Below are 8,593 nucleotides of genomic sequence, written 5' to 3'. Positions count from 1 at the left end.
ATACTACAGTATTTTTGTATTAGCGCTCCAACTGTAATTAGCTGTTTTTTTCTATAACAAATAAAAATACATTGAAAAAACTTCAGATTCTTGATCATAATTAATCAGACAAGAACAACCAGCTGTTTGACATTATTTCAGTTTTGATCTAATGAGCCCATTGTTGACATTGTTGGGTTTTTTTTTAAATCAGCATGAGCTGAAAGTGACTGAAATGACCCATCTGTTTATAAAAGGATTTTCAGATAAAAGAAACAAATCCACTTTTTACTGGCCGTGTTCTCAGGCCTTAAAGTAGTTTCTAAGCTTTTTACATCCATCTTAAACCAATTACCAGATACCTGCTGGCAGTGAAGAGTGATCTTTCAAATGTGTTTTTAATGACGACGAGGCCTTCACAATTAGATTAAACTTTGATAAAACTTCCCAGCTGTAACTCAACATTACAGATGACTGAGTTCACTTGTTTTGATCTGAATAAACACAGGTTCATTTGAGATCAGAATTTCACAAAACAGATTACTTGAACAAGAAAAAACAACACATTTAATATAGTAAGATAATGTTAGTCTATGTTACAGTTTCATTGATTATCATTAATGGTGAAACGTAATAAGAAACAATAAAAGTATGAACTAGTTTTTAAAGTTTCTCAGACTCTCTGTGGGATTTTCAGTGAGTTTTTATTTTCATTCATCCATTCTATTGTTGTTTAGTCTATCGAGATGTTGAACCTCTGCTCTAATAGGCTCCTAAACTCCTAAACTTAGCAAAGAAAGAATTTAGTGTTGAATTTTGAGTAATAAGCTTGCAAAAATAGCTGGTAATTTTCGATCAGATTTTCTTCACCCACAGTTCTATTCGGGGTGGCTGAAGAGCTGCCTCTGTGTGAGAGGCAGGGGACATTCAGGTCAAAAGTCCATCACAGGACCATGATGAGACAAACAAAACAAGAACCATTCATACACTCACACCTAGGGATGATTTAGAATGATCAGTTATTCTAAACTGCATGTTTTTCTGAAGTACTTGGAGAAAACCCACACATGCAAACTCCACACAGAAAAGCTGCACGCAGGAGATGATCCTGTGATCTTCTGTCTGTGCAGCAGCTCTAACTGCACCACAGCTGGAAATTTTACCAGCAGCTTGTCTCGAAGACACAAGTTGTTCCCTTTTCTTCAATTGAATCTATGAAAAAGACCTAAATACAACACAACTGGTGAATGATTAAGACTTTTTTGCAAGGGGTTGCACAGGTGGTGTTTTTTTTAAAGGGGAGCATATAAATAAAGAAAAAAAACTATGGGTTTTAAAATTCCGTGTGGTCACCACAGCTTAATTCACATGGCTTTCTAATCATATAAGAATGATCAGAAAACATGCTGAAAGCTACTCACAACTTATTGAGTCATTTTTAGACATACAAAGCTTAAGATACGTGTAGAAGTAGCATAAAACAATCTTTACCAAAATCTAAATGCCAATCAAAAATCCAAGATGGCCACTACAGCTAACTTTAAAAGTCTAGAATTCAGCTATTTCATAACTTATTGAGATTAAATTTGTTGTGGAGTAGCTAAGCATCACGTGCCCTTTGTTGTTTATAATCCCAAACTTGGCTAATGCTAATGCTAATTTTACAAAGGGCTATAATTCAGCCATTTTTTAAATATACACAGCTAAATATATTTATATAATTACAGTATTATCATATAACAATCTTTAACAAAAATCTAAATGTAAATAAAAAATCAAAGATCCCCATCCACTTGTCAGTTATATGGGGGTGACACCTGGGGTGGCCAATCAGGTGCCAGAGGTGGCACTTGCCACCCCAGCCACCCCTGTGTCCACCTCTGACTGTGCTGACAATCAACAGTAGATGCATCTCAGGTTTTTGCTGGACTTCTCTCCTTTTCCTTAAAGAGTTTCAGACTGCTCATCTGCTGAAGATTTTTCTTTTAGGACAGATTTTTTTAATCTTCTCCTCTGTCAATTTTTTTTTTCATTTTTTTGCCAGTATTGCAAAATATACTGTCATTTTTAGGTACAGAAGCTGAGTAAACAAACAAGTAGCCAAAATCCCTCTTAAAACCCATTCAGACTTTCAGAAAGCCTTAATAAAAAATCTCATCAGATTAAGATTATAATAAAGTCTGCCTCTTTAGAAACAAAACAGAATTTAGAGGTGGTTACAAATATATCTACTAACTAAATCACAGCCATTAATAGTTTTATGATGATTTGCCTTCCTTCAAACCTCAGGTGAAATAATATGCACAAAATATAAATTTTGTTAAAAGAGAGAGCAGTTACCCTGGTTCCGTACGAGCCTGAAGGAGCGATCCACTTTAATCCAGGGAATAAGTTTGTGGAACGGTCTGGAAGATGAGGTTAAAAATGTCAGATCCTTGTATATTAAACAGAATGATAAAATCTAGTATTCTGAAGAAATATGGAGAAGCTTAAGTGAATTAATACTAATTGTTGTTTTGAGTTGGTGTTTTAAATTTAGCTTTGTTTTTAGTTTTTTGTATGTTTTCAGTTGTTTTGATTTTTGTTGTAATTTACTTTTATTTTGAACATATTTTGGGTATAAAAAAGGGGCAGATATCATAAGATTTATTTGTCTTCTGCTGCCTTTCATTTTTATTTTTATTTTATTTTGATTGCATGTTTTTTTTTGTTGGGTATTGTTACAAATAAAAATGAATAAATGAATGAAAAAAACATGCTTATGTCCTTTTTGGAATAAACTAAAGGATTAAGTGCTCTCTTCAAGGCTGAGAAAATCTCCTGGCTTCTTACAAACTATTTAAAGCCTGTTTGTCATGGATGAAAAATGTACCGTAACAAAGCAGAAAACAAATTTCAGGTTGTGTTCTGGAGTTATCCTTCCAAGACAACAATTAATCTTCTCTTTACAACACAGCATTAAAATGTACTTAGAACACGAAGGACAATGAGTACTTTTACTTACAATGCTTTGAGTACATTTTGCTGATGCTATCATTTCTTACTAATGAGTTTGGATGGGGGTCTTCAGAGATAAAGGATAATTTTCACATGATGGTATTTGGGTTTTTGAACAACACAAACAATTCTTCCACAACTTTATTATCAAAAACAAATTTGGATCAGTGAAAATATGCTGTTAGGGGCACCTGAAGAGATTTTTTTATCAGTATGGTTTCCGATTTTTTTCCTCCATTATTATTTCAGCTGGCAGCCTCTGAATGATCAAAAAATAATAATTCAACAGTCTCTACAGGCATCACCCTTTAACTTGAACATGATGGACCTGTTGTGAAATGTCTTCAGACGTCATCGACAGCAAAGTCTGCAGGTTAAAATGTGCATCGTGTAAACTTTAACAATTGTGCTCTTTGTGTCAACAAAATGCAAAAATGCATCAAGATGAAAACTCCAGCTGCATTTAAAGCAGAGCCTAAACATTAGCTCAAGTGTAATCTTGATGTTTTATTTCAAATTCATGCAACACTTGCGTCAAAACATCGAACATTAACTCAAGATGCTTGTATTAAGCAAACTTGGAAAACGAGAAACAAAAAATTACATTTTCCCACAGAATTACCCTATTTAGTTTCAGTTCTGTTTATTTTCATCTAGATAAAGTTTGAGAAATCCCTTCTTGAACTTTGCTGGAAGCAAAACGTGAAGAACAAAAATACCAAATCTTAAAAGTCGGGCATTTGCTTATCTGAAGCTTTTAGTTATATATCATTTTAAAAAAAACCTCGTAATTCTGAATAAAGACACACATTCAATATGGAATGCTGGAGTGTTTTCAAGTTCAAATGTGCTCATTAATGTGTTCATTATTTTAAAAGAATGACCATGTCAGTTTATTCATTAACTGCCCTGCCAACCCTCACAGCTCAGATAGTGATTGATTTAACTCAGAGATGCCTTCAGATCTTTCATACTGAACAGCCAACAAATTAAATGTGGAACATGAGTTTCACTTTCTTCTGTTTTCCCATGAAATGACTCCGTGGGTTCAGTTTAGGTTACATACTTCAGAGATGAAACAGAAAAAAACGAAGGGAGGCTCAAGTCAGCACAACTTTTGATGCAAAACAGGGAACTAAACATCAAGTTAGCTCAGAAAAAACAGAGTATGAACAAAGCACTTACCAGAACTGTCATGTTGCATCACATCCTTTTTGTGATGAATAAAGTCTCAGATAAAATTGGGGGGTGGGGGTGGGGGTGGGGGTGCAACTTTTGGATGAAGCATTGAATGTGTTCGTCTGAGATTTCGGTCTGTTGGTGAAAGTTGATGTGCGACTCATTTTGAAGATCTCACCTCCAGATGCTGCGATGACTGTATAAAATTTGATACACAATCAAATTAGTTCTATGGGAATTAATCACAGCATTGTGTTAAAGCCCACAGCAGCATCCGTTTAACGTGGTGAAAGAAATAAATGTTATCCGTGTTCGTTACCAGGATGTGTGCGAAACCGTACAGAGAATGTGCAAATGCAAGGAGAGAGTTTTAAAGAACAGCCATACAGAACCAAAGAGCGCTCTTTGCCGATGTCCGGTTTAATGCTACCAGGAAATCAGACCGAATACAGAAATGCAAGAAGTTTTATCATAAGCTTCAGGGCATGACTCCGCCTAATTGATTACGTCGTCAGTAAGGAGGGGGTCCCTGTCATTTTTGTCAAAGCCATGCCCTCAAACAAAAATAAACCTATCCTAATGATTTAAAAGTTCAATATGAGTTTTTAAAGGGGACTGTTGGGTATTTTCCAGGCACATTGCTCAATTCTATGCCACAATCAAGCAACCATGTTACCTTCTGTTGTAATGAAAATGTTGTACATACAATGTCTCTTTAAGAACTTGCTGTTTCAGACACTCCTATTTCAACACATCTTCCCTATAATGCTTCATGCCGTTTACAACCGTTCATAGGAGCATTATAAAAGGGTCTCCTTGGCATTGAAAAAAAACAACAACAGTTTTTTCAATGAAGGCATTTTTCAGTCCGAAAAGGACTGGACTGCAAGTATAGTCATACATGTCAAGTTGTACAGATTGTCCGTAATTTACACGGAAAGAGCAAACTCACAGATTTTCTCAAGTTTTACAGATTTTTTTCAAAAACTCAGTTTCAGATTTATTGAACAAGTCAGTGCCTGTAGGACATAAAAAACAAACAATAAATAACATCAAATAACCATCTTCCAAACCGCTCTGTCACTATAAGTTCTCTCATCCTCATCTCCTCCTGCTGCTGGTGCTGTCAGCTCCAAGGAGCAGTCTGCTCCCCCACCCCACAAAACACGAACCCGAAGGGGTTCACATGTATGAGTAGTTAGTATTACAACTCAACAGACATGTGTGGGGGAATAGGTGGTGCTTTCTATGAGCAAGTGTTTAGGTGGCTCCAAATGTCTACCACAGGAGATTCAAGGATTTCTCAAACATGCATGAATGAGTCAAAACAACAATCTGGGTATTTTTTGATTAGGGGACAATGTAACGTAATATAAAGCTCCAAAAAGTGTATTTTGCCCCCCACCCCAAGACCAGAGTTGTAAAGTAACTAAGTACAAATACTTTGTTACTGTACTTAAGTAGGATTCTTGGGTATTTGTACTTTACTTGAGTAATTATTTTTCAGCCTGCTTTTTACTTCTACTTCTTACATTTTCATACAATTATCTGTACTTTATACTCCTTACATTTTTTCAAAAAAGGCAAGAAGTCGTTACTTTTATTTCATATTTGCTTGTTTTCATTCCAGCTTGTTATTGTAAAAAATAAATACTATTCATATGAATTGTGCCTCCTAGATAGAGTGAATTTTATTGTGGTTGAATGAGAAGTATAAACATATAAAATTCTGATACTGTATTAGTTTGTACACAAATAAATCATGTCACACTCCAGCAGGACATAATCATTAAAATAAAAGGACTGTATTTAAGAAGTATTTGTATTTCATGAATTATATTATTGCATTTGGCCGCAGCCCTCAGATAGATTTTCATTTTGGAGAAAAGGTTTCGGCAGCCTTGATATAAACTGAAATAGCTAAACTAGTGCATCCTAATTTTAACATAATTTAAACATTATTTTAATACGACAGTCACTTCTGTATTTTTTGGGGGAGGTCACCTCCTAATAAATGTCATTACGTAAATTCTAACTGTTCATTTTAAATCAATAATTTTACTAAATATTCAAGTACAAAAAATATCAGATACTTTAATACTTTTACTCAAGTAATATTATAAGAGGAGAGTTTAACTTTCACCAAAGTAATTTTATGGTGAGATACTTGTACTTTTACTCAAGTATCACTTTGTGGTACTTTATACAACACTGCCCAAGACCTACTAAAAAATGGGTGAATTTCTAAGTGTAAAGTGCTTTGGAATCCAAAGGGGACTTGATAAAGGGTCATATAAGTTCAGGCCATTTATCATTTACCATTACCAGAGTGAAGTCCAAATCATGATCAGACTGGACAATGAAAAAAATGACAGAAGGTCATTGCTGATGTACAGTATTTCCTTCTTGGCATTCTGATAATACACACCTGTATGCAACAGACCAACAAAAATGCTACAACTTCTGTTTTTATTGGCTGTTCACACCTCCTGATAATCAGTTAATAAAGTGAATTCAAATAGCATCACAAGGCTAATATTTTCCATCCCAAGCATCGTGAATGAACTCACTATTTAACACACAGCTTTTCCATTTTGGCTTGAATTTTGTTTAATAAAGATTTACATTATGAACAAGCTGTGCCGTTTTGTACACTTGAGGTGAAGCTTCATTAACTTTAAAACCTGACCAAACATTTTTAAATGTGCACTGAAACTTAAAACCCTGGATTTGGAAGAGAGTAGACTCTTTCTCATAACTGTGGAATTTATTTCTAAATAGAAGCTTTGAGTTCCAGAAGAAGTATTTTGAGTTCACTTTAGGAGGCTTTCAAATTAATTTTCACAAGGAACTGTATGACCCAATATGGAAGTGTTTGGCCAGTTGATACTAAATTTCGCTTTGTTGACCGTTTCTTTCACCCTGTTAGAATCCCAACGGACTCTCTCTCAGAAAAGGATGATGCCCAAATAAGGTAAAGCAAAATTTCACAATCAATGCAGGCTTGTTTTCATGATCTTTAAAAAAAAATTGTCATTCATCCAGAACTCAAAGCTGATCCTTCGCTGCCAAACACAACTACCAATGAGCTTGCTCACTTGAGTTTATGTTTTGGCTCGATGTGAGAATCTCAGAAGGAAAAATACAAACTAAGCTAAGTGTTGTGAAAGGGTTTTCAAAGAAAAGAAGGTCAGACAACAAAAGTCAAGTTATTTTTTATTTCTAATACCTTTTTTAATTTTCTGTTATGTAGGATTAACTGGCTCAAAAATGACATTTTTCACAATAATTATTTGAACACTTCACTGTATTTTATGTTTTTTTTCCTCCTAAATACATAAACATTTTTTCTGTCACATAAATCAATATTAATAGAATTTGTTGCCAAGTTTAAAAAAATGCTTCTGTTCTGTAGATTTTTCAGGTGAAAGTAACATTGCACAAGAATGAGATTCCTTAAAAGAAAAAACAGCAATCCAAAACCTCTTCTTGGCACTTATTTGAACAGTGATAATATCTGAGTGTTGGCTCGACACGATGTGAACATAATCATGTGTGAACAGGCAGCAGGCTGAAGGTTCATTCAACACCTTATTGTGAAATAGTAAGTCATTGAGGTTGGCATCAGAACAGAGCAGGTGCACACAAACACTGGCAGATCTGGCAATAAATATGAAGGTGAGGATAAGAGGCAACGATTGACACCTGATTCAGAAACACTGGTGAACCCTGAAGGCAGAGCACAAGTAAAAACAGATGTTTCAATGGTGTAAATGTGAAAATAAATCCTCAGTGAGAAATCCATGTTCCATGTACAATGCAATACAGTGTTTCCTATTTCGCCATTGTTTTTTTTTTTTTACAGAATGTGCCTTGGATCATTTCAAAATCTGTTTCTGAGAAGAGACGAGTTTCATTGAACTTCCAGGGTTGTAGCAAAAAAAGGAATTATTAACAATCACAAAGCAGGTTTCTTTCAGCACAAGTCTTTCAAAAAGTTAATAAATTAATATTTCTACAGTCATTAATGTAAAAGGGGAAAACCTACAGAGCTGATAATTAGGTTGTGGCCACGAGACAATTATGGCATTCCCATGCAGAGGCTGTTTATTGTTCAAATGGACAAGTTTGAATAAATTTAATTTTATATAAATATAGGAATGAATGCCTAATGTAAGTGACATAGAGTCACTTACGTTAGGCATGAAGTAATTCTTAGCATTCAGCTATGTGACACAGGTGACGACTGAAACCCTTTGTCCAAAAAGCTTTATTTTCTTTTTTTTTAAGGTCAACACTCAAAACAGGCTCCTCTCTCACATCAAGCCTTGGCTGCAGGAGTTGGAGTTACGTTGCGTTCAGGAACACAGTAAAAAATTCTGTTTCCTGACAAACGGCATTCCTTTTCATTTTCCTATGCCCATGAAAAATGAACCAT

Source organism: Austrofundulus limnaeus, unplaced genomic scaffold (assembly GCF_001266775.1).
Source record: "Austrofundulus limnaeus strain Quisiro unplaced genomic scaffold, Austrofundulus_limnaeus-1.0 Scaffold111, whole genome shotgun sequence".
NCBI lineage: Eukaryota > Metazoa > Chordata > Actinopteri > Cyprinodontiformes > Rivulidae > Austrofundulus > Austrofundulus limnaeus.
Note: the sequence above shows the minus strand (reverse complement) of the source record.